The sequence below is a fragment of the Mustela lutreola genome, chromosome 4 (genome assembly GCF_030435805.1).
Source record: "Mustela lutreola isolate mMusLut2 chromosome 4, mMusLut2.pri, whole genome shotgun sequence".
NCBI classification, from domain to species: domain Eukaryota; kingdom Metazoa; phylum Chordata; class Mammalia; order Carnivora; family Mustelidae; genus Mustela; species Mustela lutreola.
In genome coordinates, this window is record NC_081293.1 from 14,182,098 (window position 1) to 14,194,423 (window position 12,326).

General features: G+C 47.2%; 1 protein-coding gene across 5 annotated transcripts in view; it reads left to right on the forward strand.

Moving 5' to 3' along the window:
- The window catches only part of GFRA1 (GDNF family receptor alpha 1), a 206,065-nt gene that overhangs the window by 62,185 nt on the left and 131,554 nt on the right, over positions 1–12,326 (forward strand). The gene's annotated exons all lie outside the window — the stretch shown is intronic.

The window sequence follows — 12,326 nt, forward strand, 5'->3', positions numbered from 1 at the left end:
GGCCTCTGCTTGTCCCACCTCTGCCTCTGGACCATGCCTAGAGGTGGGGCCTGGACCGTCTGGGCAGGCACAATGGGGACAGTCATGGCTGGATCCACGTCAGGGAACAGCATGCTTGGGACTTGTGGGACAGTGAGGAGCAGGTGTCTCTGGGGTAAGGGTTCATCTGGAAGGCCCCTATCCCTCAGGGCTACTGTACAGGGCCAGCTGCTGCTGGGGCAGGGCTCCGGATGCCAGTTTCTCGTGGGGGTTTCTTTTTTCTGCCCAACAAACATGTCGCTGTCCTGAGAGGAGGTGTAGACAAGACCCTGGTAGGATACCTTCAACCCAGGTGTCCCTGGCAACCCCTCTAGCTGGGCCTGTGACAGAGATGGGCCGGCGAGGGCATGCAGTGTCTACCCTATTTCTCCAGCCAAGGTCATGTGTTCTGGGGAGCCAGAGATGGAAAGTTGAACTGAGTCTTCCCATGCACGTTTTCATCTTCACTGGGGATGCACAGCCAGCACCTGTGCTCTGAGATGCTGAGGGAGACTCGTGTGCGTGGCCTCGTTGAACCTGCCAGACACATGTGAAGGGGGTGCAGCCTCCACCCCCGCCCCCCGTTTTTTTAACGCACTGAGCCACCCAGGCGCCCAACCGCCCCCCGTTTTTTTAAATCACAGTCTGGAACCATTGGGTAGCATCGGCAGGGCATAACTATATTCAGGCTGGGAAATACGTTTGTGGCACACGTTTGCTATGTCTCTCTTGAATCCAAGGCTGGCACAGAAGAAAAGATACCGGTTTAAAAATACATCTTGGCATCCCATAAATAGCTTCCGAATAATCTCCCAGGCTTGATATTTTCACAACGATTATTTCAGCCCAAACATGCGGCGTGTGTTGTGGAGAATGTCTGCCTGCTCTCTCTGATAGAAGCGCATTTGTGGGTAACAATGAGGGGACTGTTGTGTTTGTCTTTTAAGAGTCTGGAGTCATAGACCTACTTTTATAAATAATTCATAAATCCCAACAAGCTATAAGTAATAAGTTCCATTTGGCTAGAGACTAAGAGATGAGCAAAATTGAAAAGGTGCCGTGACTGTTGATGTACTGAAGTCCTTGCTGTCAGGGCCCCCTTGCTCCATGTGTGTCCTTCCTTGACAAACTGGGGGCCTGTGGCGACACTCTGGGAGGATAAGAAGGTTTTATTTTGCATGAACTAGACTACAGGCGCCATGCAATGCTGCATTGTGTTCCTCCTTTTGAGACACAAAACGCTTGGGTTTAGGAAGTCTCTCTGGTGCACGAGTGCCAAGGTCCCGGGAGAACAGGGAGAGAAAAGGCTTCTAAGGGGTCTGGTTTTCCTTCGAACGATCGTGAGCATTCATGGCTGTCATGGTTGGTATAAAAAATGGCTTATTAGGGCTCCCGATGTCAAGTTTGCCTCCTTTTATTATCCATCATGCCACTGGATTGATGGGGTTTGCCTGTCAGTAACAGTGATATGCAGAGCAAAAGTTATAATCATCTGCAAATCACTGGCTATCGGGACTTGAGAGCCTCTTCCAGACATGGAAGCTGCTAGCCGCCTGTCGCCCCACGGGAGGGTGGGCAGCAGCTCCCGTGTATGGTATTACTAGGATTTCAAGTGAAGAGAGCTCAACTGGCTTTTGTGAATTATTTACATGGTGCTGGCCTTCTAGGACCAGTTCATATGGAGGCATGGTAGCCAAAACCCCCTCCTGACTTTTGCTTCTGGCCATCCTGCGGAAGAAATAAGTGCCCGGTAAAATGCGACGGTTCTGATGTGTTGGTGATGATCAAGTCAGACCAAGGCAAAAGGTCTGTGGCTTACAGAGTCCAAAACACGACTGGGCCATGTCTTCTGTGGCTGAAGCTCTGTTCCAGAATTGTGTCATTGATTTGAAATGCGCGGTGGGGCCCTGGAGGGCTCTGGAAATAAGCAACCAGAAAACTGTGGCTTCAGATGAACAGCAGGAGGGGGCCGTCCACCCACACACACAGTGGGAACTCCGAGCGGCTGGGGCTTCCTGACCCCGCCGTGGGCATCCAGGCCCTGCCAGCTTTGGCTTTGTGGGGGGAGCCTGGGGTGCTCGCAGGAGACGCCCCATTGTCGGTCCGCGCCTCTGTGGTGCGTGAGTGACACGTGTCCACCTGCGCATTTGGGCCGTAGGGCCCCGTGGCAGGCCGAAGAGAGGGGCAGCCTCGCAAGCTGCCAACATCAGACATTCTCAGAGGAAACCAAAGTTATTTCCCCTGGATTGCATTATCTTTTATTTCACTGCAGATCAATCTTGTTAGAGGAGGTGACAGCACCGCAGCGACTGCTGGGCCTTTCTTGGCTGCGTCCGTGGTGTGTGCACATGGCAGCGAGTTTCCGGCCGGCTCCTGGGCCATTTTAGAGTTTGCTTCATTTCTTTCATCTGCAGAGGCCGCTTGCTGGGGCGGTTAGACCCACAGGGCGTGAGGACCGTCCAGGACCAGTGGGCCCGCAGCTGCGCCCACTGTGTAGCCGAGTTCCAGGGCGGTGGGGCCAAGGTTTTCAAGGAGCCTTAAGTGACCCCCGTTCTCTGTTGTCCGCAGCGCTCCTGCGCCCGTGGATGGCTCTCAGCGCTGCCCAAGTGCCGTAGAGCGGCCCTTCACAACATCAAACGCAGCTGAAAACGCTGTGCGGGCACACGTGTCTGGAATCTCGAGTTTTAGAGCACTTTTATATCCATCGCTTCATAATGAAGTCAGGACCACACACACACACACAGACACACACGCACGCACGCCCGCCTCATTTGAAGTTACTGAAGCACCTTTTGAATACTCATCCGTAGGCTCAGCCTTGATTCTGAAATCGAACAGAACCCGGGTGAGTGGCTTGGAAATCAGAGCGGTGCCACTCGGCAGGGTGTTGGAAAGCGTAAGTGGGCGCAGTATAAAGACTTCACCACTGAGTTAATTCTGCGCTCTGTGCTGTGAACTGAAGTCCCGGCTGCACTGGGAGCCCGAGGATGCCTCGCCTTTCCTCCCGCTCTGTTCTCGCCTGGAGCTGGGGTCTTGCTATTAAAGAGATTTTTCTTTCGGCTCAAGTAATTGTTGACAGCTCTCAAACATAGTGCACTTGTTTATTTTGTGGCCGGTAATAATGGGCCAGGCACTTTCTAGGCCCCGTGGAGACGGGGACGGACCAGACAGCAAGGGCTTTGTGCTCGGGGAACTCACGGTCTAGCTTGGGGGGCACCGATGCCAAGCACGCCAGTAAACAATCAAGGCACAGTCTGAGGGACGCGGACAGTGAGGGAAATGTCCTAGGATGGGGTGCTTGTGGCGAGAAGGGCCACGTTGGATGGGATGGTGAGTGGATGCCAAGAAGGACCAGCCGTTGGGGGATATGGAAGAACCCCAACAGGCAGGAACACCCCAGGAACAGAACCGCAACAGGCAGGAACACCTCCAAGACCAGAAGGAAGCTGGTGAGGCGGGAGATCGCAAGTGAGGGAGAGTGTTGTGTGAGATGAAGTCATGTGAAGAGGGTAGGAGTGTCTTCCGGAGACTGGAGGAAGGAAGTCAGAAGGTGTGGTCCATTTACGGGAAAGGGCCCACACTGGTTTCTGTGAAAATGCGTAAGAACAATGTGTGAGAAGTTAAAGCCAGGATCAGGGGCGCTCAGGCTTGGCTGAGATGGGCACCTGCCCCCAGGCCCTAAGCACTCCCCTTGGTAGGTCCCTGCAGCCTGTTCCTGGCCAGCTGGCCTCCGCTGAGTGTCCCACTTTCTGCCCACTTTACCCGTGGGGAATATTGTGCCCATAACTTACACCTCCTCTCCTTAAGGCTAGCAAATTGTGCCCATCAAGGGCATCATTAAAATACTTCTCTACTTACCTTTAGATTTTAAAGAGCCACTTCTCTCCGATATACAATAAAGTGTATCATATGTATTACATAGTAATATATACAATAGATGTGCAGGAGACCTCAGTGTGGCTCCCAACAGGCTGGTTGCTTTGGCCTGTAGCCTCAGTTTTCCCATCTGTAAAATGAGAGAGTTGGGGAGATTCCTGACCTGACTTGGCTTCCTGCTGATTCTCTGTCTTGGTGAGTTTTAGTTGGATTTGAGTTAATAGAGTCCAGAAATATGCCATACTACCAGTTATGACCATTGTCTAAAGAACTTGGGTGAAAGCAGAGCCTTGTGGCTGGGAATTAAGGTTAAAAGAATTGCGGTTTCAAAAGCGTAACCTACTCACAAGCCCATTTTGAAGCATCAGCTTCAGAATTCACAATGGATGGCATTGCTTTTACTAATTTGAAGAGAACAATAAATCATAGTTTGGTTTCTGGCAGCCCAGCCAAGCCTGGTAAATCGTTGGGGTGGGCTTTGGTGACAGGGACCAATGCCATTTATAATGTGTTTGCCTTGAGCTCTTTTGCATATCTCAGACCGGTGGGTCAAGCTGCTGAGGCTGGATCTTAGGTTTTCGCAATCACTTCAGAAAATCCATCTGTTATAAAGCTCTGACCCTTTAGCCATGAATTATGGCTCCCTTGGTAATGTTATACATTATGAAATATTGTTTTCTTTATGAGTGTGGGATTTGGACAAATAAATTAAATCTATTGTTACCATTTCCAGTTAAAAATTCCAAGTTGTCACATGATGCTCACAAGAGAATGAGAAAAATGCATTAACATTTTTATGGTGCGAAGTGGCTGCTTCCCTGGTCACACTTCCTATATGCCTATATTTACTATGTATGTGTACTAGTCCCCATTCTGTCCGGAATCAGTAGAGTATTCTGAGTAATGTAGGAAATGCATCCGTCTTTCCAGCACGAACTGAACAAAGTTATTATTTGATTTTACATACATTCATGTTGTGTGTGGGTAGGGGGTGTATAAGGAAAGGATAACTGTGTTTAATAACCGCATTCTCTGAGATGCTTTCTGACATTGTGTGTGGGCTGTGTATGGCCTGCTCCCTGCCAGGTGACCTTAAAACCAGTTTGTCTTCTTACCAGATTCGTCTCGCTCCCATTCCAATCCCAGGGCATGAGTTTGGGGTGAGGCTTTCAAGCCTTTCCTCCCAGTAACTTGTATTTCAAAATTGCCAGATCAGTAAAGGGAAACTTTTAGATTCTTCTGTTGAGGTGATTGCTAATAAGTTTAAATTTTTATTTTACTGATGAGGGTGATAGTAATAATAATTATGCCACATTTCTGTACCTCCTATATTCCAGGCATTAGGACAAGTATTTTGCATACATTTTCTCATAGAATCTGCCTCCCTCAATTTTGTGAAGTAGGTATAAAAATCCCACTTTACAGAGGAGAAAACTGAGGCACAGAGTGGAATTGAACTTGTGACAGCTATATAACCAATGAGTGGTAGAGCCATTTTTTTTTTTTTTTTTTAAATCGAGAGGGTTTTGTTCTACAGAATAGTTTTAGGTTTTCAGAAACATTGTGAAAATAGTTCAGAGAACTCCCATATACCTCATACTTTGTTTCCCCTATTTTTAATGGCTTACATTAGTATGGTACATTTGTTACAATGAATGACCTAATATTGATCCATTATTATTCACTAAACTCCATAGCTTCTTCAGATTCCCTTGGTTTTTACCTAATGTCCTCTCTCTGTTCTGGGATCCCATCCAGGAGACCCCATTACATTTGGTTGTCATGTCTCCTTAGGCTCCTCTTGGCTGTGATAGTTTTTAAGACTTCCCTTGTTTCTGATGACCTTGACAGCTTTGAGGAGTACTGGTATTTTGAGAAATATGTCATAGGATGCCCCTTTCTTGGAATGTGTGTAATGTTTTTCTCATGATTAGACCGAGGTTATGGATTTTCAGAGGATCACAGAGGTAAAGTGCCATTTCATCACATCATATAAAAGTGACCTACTATCAACATGATCTATGACTGTGGATGTTGATCTTTATCACTTGGCTGAAGTAGTGTTTGTCAAGTTGCTCCTCTGTGAGGTTATTTTCCCTCATAATGTACTCTAGAAGGAAATGTATGCATAAGCCACTCTTAAGGAGGGAGGAATTAAGCCCCGTCTTGTTGAGAGGAGAGTAGCTGTATAAATTATTCTTCTGCTTGGGAGATTGGGCTCTTAGCTCTCATTTATTAATTTATTCAATCATTTATTTAGATCGATACGGAGTCACACATATTTACTTTCTACCTTGGATTATAATGCAGTATAGCTTTATTTAATTTCTGGCTTTGGCCCCTGGGAACCTTTTCAGCTGGCTTCTGGTGCCCCTTTGACATATCCCTGTCAATTTTCGGCTGAGCATTTGTGCAATATTTTCTGATACTTGACGATACACGAGGCTCACCTTGCCTATTTCCCACCCTTGTCCTAGATTCAGCCATTTCTTTAAGATGATGGAGAATGATATTAGAAACCAAGATCTAGGAGCTAAATGTGCTCTTTGCTAAGGGAGTGTCATTTGTTAAGGACCTCTCAGCTGACAGAGCAAAGAAATAGAAGTGTATGTACTAACCCACCTATATATGCATATCTCTTTCTTTTTTTTTTAAATTTTATTTATTTGACACAGAGAGAGAGAGAGATCACAAGTAGGCAGAGAGGCAGGCAGAGAGAGAGAGGAGGAAGCAGGCTCCCTGCAGAGCAGAGAGCCCGACATGGGGCTCGATCCCAGGACCCTGGGATCATGACCTGAGCGGAAGGCAGAGGCTTTAACCCACTGAGCCACCCAGGCGCCCCTGTATATCTATTTCTATATGTAACCAGGTGTATCTGTGTTAAACCTGAGTTCTTACTAAAGTCTCGAACTCTAGTCCATTACCACATGAATCATCCTAGCCTCCTCCCTTTGTTTAGCTGTACATTCCCCCTCCCAAGGATACCTGAGGGAGGATTTTGAACTCAGGTAGTTTGACTTCTGGTCCTGCAGTATGCAGTCCTGATTTTTCCCAGTGACATGCTGTCCACAGGCTTGTGAATACCCCTGGGGGGAGGACACAGTCACAAATCCTTGACCCTTCTCAAGGCCCGACATGATGGCCCAATTGCAGAGGAGTCTTAGTTTGGGCTGCTATAACAAAATACCATGAACTGTGGGGGCTGAGCAACAAACATTATTTCTCATGCTTCTGGAGGCTGCAAATCCTAGATCAAGATGCTGACAGATTCTGTCTGCTGAGAACTCACTTCCTGGTTATAGTTGGCCATCATTTTGTCGCGTCCTCATATGGCAGAAGCACGGAAGGCGGTCTCCAGACCTCCTTTTAATAAGGGTACTATCCCATTCATGAGAGCTCTATTCTCATGATATAACTATCTCCCAAAGGTCCCACCTCCTAATACCATCACACTGGGGTTAGGATTTCAGCATATGAATTTGGGAAGGGGACACAAACATTCAGTCCATCACAGTTCCTCTCTTGCTTTCACAGCAGACCTGGTCTTGCTGTCGTGACTTCTGAGCTAGTTCCTGCTCTGCAAGCTTTTGAGTGGGTTTGTCTTTTCTAGAGCAGAGACTGATTGAATAGTGCCTTGTTTCTGAGCTAAGACATTTGCACTTTCTCTTCTAGCCTGGGCAGACCAGGGATGAAATAACTGGTCTGTTCATAATATTCCCGTTATTGAGGGCTTAAACTTCCCTGCACCTTCCTTAGATTGGTTGCTGCCTACTGGGTTCCAAGACAGACTAACCCTTTAAATTGCTGTTTGTCCTGGGGTGTGTTTGAGTCTGTGCTTTCTGCCTGGGAGAGAAGGTACTTGAGAGGCTGAGCCTGTTTATATGTTTAGGCTGTACTGACCTGCCAGTATCCCGCAGCTTCCTCTTTCGGGTGCCCCTTCCCAGATGCCTGGGCTACTGCACTGTCCCCTCCAGCCAGAGGAAATGTTCTAACTTGGAGGCTTGCCTGTGTGATAGCTACCTTCAGCAGCCGGCCGATGGGGGTGCCTGTGGAGACAGCTGGTGACCACTGGTGAATGCCCTCTGCTACCTTTGGTGCACCTGATTTCCTCTAGCCTAGCATTCAGGGAGTGGGGGCTCTTGAACCCCATAATGTCAGGGATCTTCATTCCAGTTCTTTTTGGAACCTGGCCTGCTGGAAGCCATGGAACAAACAGTTGTAGTTGACTTATTCATATATTTTGTTCACAGCCAAAGCCATCTTTGGTGGAGCAGTTTCTAAGATTGTAGAAATGTGTTCTTTATACTAGACAGTGAATTTGGTGACATGTTCCTAGGCTGATGGCTGGATGTGGGCACTGATTTGACAAATAGCTTTCTTCTAGGGAACACCAGGCAAGATCTCCTTGAGCCATGCCCACCCTCATTTCTGGTCCCCTCCCCCAACTTGTCCCATTCATCCCCATAAGGCTCTATCAGATTGATCCTTAATGTTCAAAATGCACAACCGCACCTCAGTGCCTTTGGATCTATTGATTGTTGTGTTTGGAATGCTCTCTCCTCTTTTCAGGAAGCCTTGTCTTGTTCTGCTCCCTACCTTCAGAAAACTACCCAGGTTCTGCCACTGGTGGCTGGCCCAGGGGTAGGTGCTCTGAGTGTTCAGCCTGACATTGATGCCTCCAGTGTATGTGTGAGCAGTGGACTGTCCTTTTCACATGGTCCTCTTACTGTCTTGTTAACACAATATTCATAATCATCATGACATTTTACTTAGAAATCATTGAGAAGATGCCACCTACTTCCCCGCCTAGGTATGCCCCTGCTTCTACTTACTCTTGAAAATTCAGCCTAAATCCTCTCTGCTGGGTTATCCCGCCTCACACCCAACCCTTTGGGTTGGGAATTCTGCTTTCCACTCTGAACTTCCCATTGTCCCCTCATGCTTCTGTCTATACTCCCTCACCTTGCTATAATGATCTGTTTAGCATCTGTTTTCCCACAATAGATTGAGCTCCTAGAGACAAGGGAGCACGTCTTTTATTTGAATCTCTAGCACACAGTAAGTGCTCAATAGATGTTTGTCAAAAGAAAGTGGAATGAAATAACAAAGCTCAGAGGAACTGGCATTTTGTGTATGGCTGGTGTGTGTGCCCCTGTGCGTGTGCGCATGCGTGCACAAGCAGTCTAGGTTCTTTTAAAAAGTTTCAGACAGAATTCTCACAGTATCATCGATGGTCAAGTTGACAGCCAAGCCAAGTCATTTCCTACCCTTGCGTCCCAAAAGTTTCCTCTTCTTCTTCTTTTTTTTTTTTTTTTTTTTTTTTTAGGTTTAATGTATTTATCTGGGGAGAGGGCAGAGGGAGAGGAAGAGACAAACTCAAGCACACTCTGTGCTGAGTGTAGAGCCCAACACAGGACTGGATCCCACAATCCTAAGATCATGACCTGAACTGAAACCAAGAGATGGACACTTAACCAACTGTGCCACTCAGGTGCTCCCCAAAAGCCTTTTCTCTTCTGTTCTTCCACCACTATTGATTTTTTTTTTTTTTTTTTTTTTAGGGCAGAATATGGGGACTTAGGATGAATCAGTAAATATTTACGTCTAAAGTTTGTGCAGGAAATGAACAGAAGCATGGGATGTGTGGTAGACATTGTCCCTACCTACTAAGACCTGACAGTTTCACTGGAGACCCAAGGTCAGTCAGTTTGAAGACCAATGGATGAGGTCTTTTCGCAGTTCAGGAGGAAGTCATAGAGGACGGGGGTCCCAGGGAAAGGGGAAGCAGCTAAAATAGTGAAGCTGTGGCTAGTTTTGGAGGAAGCAGAAAATCTAAGTGGGTAGGACCAGGGCAGTGTGTGAGTGGGGGGACCCAGGAGAACAGTGTGGATGGAGGTGGAGACAAAGACGAGCAAGGTGTTTTTATGGGATGTTGAGGGGGTAGTGAATTTGATAGGTCTGGGTTGGAATTGGGTAGGGCCAGTTATGGAGGGTTGATTGCCAAAACGCTGTTTGTTTTCCTGTGCTCCCCAGAACTCCCATATGACTGGAAAGCTTTTGTCTACCAAATGGATAGTATTAGTTATTGACTTTTCCCATTTTTATTACTCATTTTATTATTTCTTTTGCTACTCAAGGGTGACCCATAGCCAATGACCATTCCTGATCAGCACAGTGAATGTTATGTCCCTGAGTTGATAAAGTTCCAGTCCATAAAAAAAAACAAAACAAACAAACAAAAAAAAAACTGGCTTGGTATTTTAGGTAGCCTGTGCAACAGTTTTAAAATCTAGGCAGCAAAGTTGAGACTTATTCCAGGAAGCCCAAGAATTGTAGTGTTTCAAGCAGAGAAATAGCAGGTTCTGGGCACAGGCTCTAACTATCTGTGCTGGGTATTGGGCAGTAGAGGACAAAGGTGGGCCTCTCCTTACTTTGCTTGGGCCAGGCACATCCATGAACTCACTTCTCCAGAATAACCCTGGAAGTTTCATACACTCATTTACCACCATTTTGAATCCCCATTTTTCAGATGCTAAAACTGATTCTGAAAGCTTAAGTAATTTTACTTTCTAGGAGGTCTCCGAGCTAGAGAAGGACTGAGTCTGAGTTCAGACACAGGCAGTTGTGCTTGCTCTGAATTCCCAATGACCACATCACACGACCTGGAGGGACCCTGAGATTGCGCTGGGCTTGCCAGTGGATGAGGATGGACAGTGCCATTGTCATGTGAGAGGGCCCAGCCCAACCCCAGAGAAATGACAGCAGGTGTTCAACAAGAAGACTCACGCACCTCAGTCTCTGTAGCAGGTTTACTCCTATAGCTAGATACCGAAGAGAGCCCAGGTGCGCATCGATAGGAGAAAGGGTGGTTAGTACGTGTACCCACGGAATGGAACACCACTCAGAAACGGAACGGAGCAGAATGTTGAGGCTCACAGCACGGATGGATCTCAGGAATGTTGGGCTGAAAGAGGACACTGCGTACGATTCCGTTCACATGCACTTCTTAAAACTCATCTGTGATGGCTGGAATTCAGAACAGTGGTTGCCTGTGGGGGAAGGGGCGTGAGGGCTGATGTGGAAGAGGCGGGAAGGAATTCCCTGGGCTGATGGTAAGACTCTCTCTTGATGGTGGTTTGGCCTATGCAGTTGTGTGCCTTTGCCCAGACTCAGAGAAGGTACACGTAAGATTTGGACATTTTGCCGTACACCAGTTTTATCTTAAAAGGAGAAGACTGAAAGCAAATATTAAACTCCAGTTAATGATGTATCTGGAAGCAAATGCCCTGATGTCTGCCGTTTATTTTGAGATGCATCTAAAAAACCAAGAAGATGTATGGATGGATAGACGGATGGCGAGATGAGTTAGTCTGTGGTAAAGCAAGTAGAGAGCCACGTTAATTAGTTCCTGTCCGTGGTGGGTATAGGATTTTCACTGTAAACTCTTTCAGTTTTGTTGTATGTTTCAAAACTTCATCGTTAAATGTTGAGAGAAAAAGGAGAGAGACCCCAGTTGGGAATCTTCCTAGAAATAGAGAACATGTGGCCTCATTAGCCACAGATGCAGAGGCCACAGAGGGGTTGGACCACCCCAGAGGAGGAGGCAGGGCCTGGGTCCAGGTGAGAGATGGGTGGAGAAGAGCCTCCAGGCATTCTCCTAGTTTCCTGGGGCTGCTCTAGCAAATTCTCACAAACTTGGTGGCTTAACACGATAGAAATTTGTTCTTTCATGGTTTGGGAGGCGAGGAGTGTGAAGTTGGGATATGAGTGGGGATTTTCTTCTCTCTGAAGACTTGAGGAGAGAATCCTTCCTTGCTTCCTCCAGCTTCTGGAGGCCCAGCAATCCTTGCTCTTTCCCTTCTAGCTGTGTTGCTCTCATCCCTCCCTTTGAGGTCACATAGCTGCTTCTCTGCGTGTCACTCTGTCGGCTCTGCTCATCTCATCAGGACACCAGCCGCTGGATTTAGGGCCCACCCTCATCTGATACGACCTTCACGTTCCTTAATGATGCCTGCAAAGACCCTATTTCCAGAGAGGTTCCCATGGTGAAGTTCAGGGTAGACCTGCATTTTGGCAGGACACTATTCAATCCTGACAGATGACCAAACAACAGGTGGAGAGAGAGAGAGAGAGAGGGCAGACAAGTAGGTTTTCTAGGAACGAACAGGGCCTCACCATAGTGCTCTCTATCCATTTACCTCCTGAATATATCTTAAAGAATTAAAATGTAAATCTCAGAAATTAAATCCATGGGCACAGTGTAAACAGAGGAGGCTTTTGCAGAACAGACAAAGCTGTTCTCTTTCCTTGTTAAACAGCCATGGTGGGAGACCACGACTGTATGCACAGGTTTTATTTGAGATGGATTAAGGTTCATGATGAGCGAGTCTCGGAAGGATTGGAGGTGCTGTTCTCATAAGCCTGCAAAAGTT